We start from the raw sequence: 3,835 nt of genomic DNA on the forward strand, positions 1-3,835 counted from the left end.
AAAAAAAAAAAAAAAAAAAAAAAGGACCTAGCATAGTTTCCCTGTATAGGGGATTATATGTGGGGTGATTTAAGGGAAGTCTTCAAAGCATCATAAGTCTAGTGCATTCCACCCCTCGACTGCCATGCACAGGGGCCCCTGTTCCTATTTATCCAGTTCTAAGGATGCCTCATTCAAACACATTCTATCATACTTATATCCGTATAACACCACCCTCTCCCCCAGTTTGCTCTGTCTTCAGGTACAGGTGCTGTTATGGGATTACTTTAAAGGCTTGTTGTTTTTCTTAAGAGTCTAGATCTCCAGGTTATCTCCACGTATATCTGTGTTCTAAATCAATTCCATTCTTATGTGTATTAGTTTGCTATTGCTGCTATAACAAATTACAAAAAATTAAAGCAACACAAATTTATTATTTTATAGCTCTGGAGGTCTGAAGTCTGAAATGAGTCTTACAGGCTGAAGTGAAGGTGTCAGCAGAGCTATGTTCTTTCTGGAGGCTCCAGGCAAGAGTCCTTTTCCTAGCCTTTTCCAGCTGCTAGGGGCTGCCTGCATTCCTTGGCTTATGGCCCCATCACTCCTATTTCTATGTCCATTGTCACATGTTCTTCTCTGACTCTGATTCTCCTACCTTCCTCTCATAAGGACCCTTGTAATTACATTGGACTCTCCTGGATAATCCAGGATAATCTCCTAAAGATTATCTTTAACATAATCACGTTTAACTTAACTTAATCACATCTTTAAAATCCCTTTTACCATGTAAACTAGCATATTCATAGGTTCTAAGGATTAGAATGTGGATGTCTTTAGGGAACTATTATTTGCCTATCATACCGTGTAACTTTTTGATATTATCCAACCAATTGACTACATAAGAAATGTATCCATCTCCAGAAAACCTTTTATAGATAGCAGGGAAGGAATTAAGTAATACACCAAAAACAATTACTGTATTAAAAAAATACTGTTGGTATGCACTAGTCCTGTTTTCCCTGAGTTCTTTGTCTAGCAGATGATCCTGATCATCATTCCTGAGTGGGATACATTCTGGTAGTTCCGTTTGTGTAGGGTTGTAGAGGTTTATTGTTAACCTCTGTCGCTGTGTACAGTTGTATGAGAAAATATCCTGAAAGTTGTGAAGGGTTGGTATCGTTACTACTCTGAGAACATAACCTTTCGGAGTTTCAGCTTAATGTGAGGAGGGTATCCTACAAGACTCCTCACCTTGGGAAAACTATGGACCTTGGCTTTTCTTTTTCTCACTCCTCCTGAGTTTCTAGAATTGAGACCCAGGTGGGCGATATTGACAAATGTCCTCAGGACGAGAGTTGCTTTCACACTCCAGGATTCGGCACATGTTGGATTCAGACTTTCTTCCAGATTTTGGCCTGATAATTGGTAGCTTTGGTGTTTTTATCTTTTAGCCATATATATATATATGGCTAAAATTTTTTTTTAAATCAGGGTTTTTTTTTTTTTTTTTTTTTAATCAGGGGAATTTGTCCAAATAACTCTGCCTGCAATTACTTGAAACATGTCTTAGTCATGGTCGCTTTGTTGTTGCACTTAATGACATTACTTATTTCTGGAAGATTGGGAGTAAAGTCAGCAGATCTCATATGTATCAGCTGATAGCTTTGTTTCTTTAGCTTCCAGGTAAATTCCTTGGTCAGGCCAGTGTTGCATAGAATACCATATGATGTACAAAGCTTCATAAGCCTTCAGATAATGATGCCATGGCAGAGAAAGTAAGAAAGAAAAATCCAAATAGCTCTCCTTTCCATGGCAGGAAAACCTCTATTTGTTTAACCTGCCACAAGGCTTGTCCCTTTGAGGTGTCTTGTGCCCTTGGGTCTTATCCTAGGGCTGAGTAGGTCACTATTGCTGGAATACAGGAACTTGCAGTGATTGTAGCCACATTAGTCTTTGACAGGAGACTCATTATTATCAAGGTCATGCAGAGACCACTGTACTAACATAGCTGCTTCATTCATGAGTCTATTGGACAGGAACTGACTGACTGCAGAAGGCAAATGATTAACATTTGCAAATTGGTTTATCCTGGTAAATGATGGCAGTCTCTCTGCAGTGGACTGATTGGAGGATGTTAGGATAGCCTCTCTTACAGGTTTCTCAAAGATTTCTCAAGCCCTTTTATTTAGTCTGCTGGCCCAAGGGTGAGAGATATGTGGAGCAGAGCCACCCAGCCAATCCCAGCTTGGATCAGCAGACTCCTAGCTGATAGGGAGATGCATGAGTGATAGCAATTGACTGTTGTTTCAAACCACTGAGTTTTACAAAAATAGCAAACACAAAAATGCATCAGACTCTTAGTGGTCATTGTTTCTATTTTGTTCTCACAAACCTCATGTGCTTGGGTGGGACCTCTTCAGGCATCACAGGGATTCCCATCTCACCTGACTGCCTCCATATATGCATGAATGTATGTATATATGTATGTATTTACTTTAGGCTGAAGCCTTCTATTATTTCTCCTTTGCTTTTTACAAATTGAATATATTTAAGGTGCACAACATGATGTTTTGATAGGCATATACATAATAAAATGGTTACAACAGTCAAGCAAATTAACATCCGCTATCTCACATAGTAACCTACTTTTTTTGTGTGGCAAGAGAACCTGTAATCTACTCTTTTAACAAAAATCTCCAATACAATGCAATGCAATATTATTAACTGTAGTCCTCATGTTGTACCTATGACATCTAGACTTGCTCATGCTACATACCTGCAACTTTGTATCCTTTGACCTACATCTTCCTATTTCCTCTCCCTCTACCACCCTGATAACCATTTTATTCTCTACTATGTGTGTTCAACTTTTTTCATGCTTTTTCCTTTTTTTAGATTCCACATAAAAGTGAGATCATACAGTAATTTTATTTCTGTGTTTGGCTTGTTTCACTCAGAATAATGTCCTCCTTCATCCATGTTGTGGCGAATGGCAGGATCTCCTTCCCTTTTTAAGGCTGAATAATATTCCATTGTACATACAGTTGCATTGTTTAACAACAGAGATATGTTCTGAGTAATCACTGTTAGGTGATTTTGTCATTGTGCAAGCATCATAGTATGTACTTACACAATCCTAGATGGCATAGCCTTCTGTACACCTAGGCTATATGGTATAGCCTATTGTCACAGGGCTACAAACCTGCACAGCATGTTACTGTACTGACTGTAGGCAACTGTAACACAAGGGAAAATATTGTGTATATACATATAGAAAAAGATATGGTAAAAATACAGTATAAAAGATAAAAGATGGTAGACTTGTATAGAGCACTTTCCATGAGCAAAGCTTGCAGGACTGGAAGTTGCTTTGGGTGAGTCAGTGAGTGAGCGGTGAGTGAACCTGAAGGTCCTGGACGTTCGTATTCACTGTATAAACACTGTATAAGGAAGGCACACTAAATTTATTTTAAAAAATTGGCCTGGGCACGGTGACTCACACCTGTAATCTCAGCATTTTGGGAAGCCGAGGTGGGCGGATCATGAGGTCAGGAGTTTGGGACCAGTCTGGCCAACATGGTGAAACCCCGTCTCTACTAAAAATACAAAAATTAGCCGGGCATGGTCATGGGTGCCTGTAATCCCAGCTACTCAGGAGGCTGAGGCAGGAGAATCACTTGAACCCGGGAAGTGGAGGTTGCAGTGAGCTGAGATTGTACTATTGCACTCCAGCTTGGGCGACAGAGCGTGACTCGGTCTTGGGAAAAAATTATTTATTCAATAATAAATTAACTTTAGTTTACTTTAACTTTTTTACCTTATAGACTTTTAAAGTTTTTAAACATTTGATTCTTGTAGT

The sequence above is a fragment of the Rhinopithecus bieti genome, unplaced genomic scaffold (genome assembly GCF_001698545.2).
Source record: "Rhinopithecus bieti isolate Rb0 unplaced genomic scaffold, ASM169854v2 scaffold_22165, whole genome shotgun sequence".
In the NCBI taxonomy this organism is placed as follows: domain Eukaryota; kingdom Metazoa; phylum Chordata; class Mammalia; order Primates; family Cercopithecidae; genus Rhinopithecus; species Rhinopithecus bieti.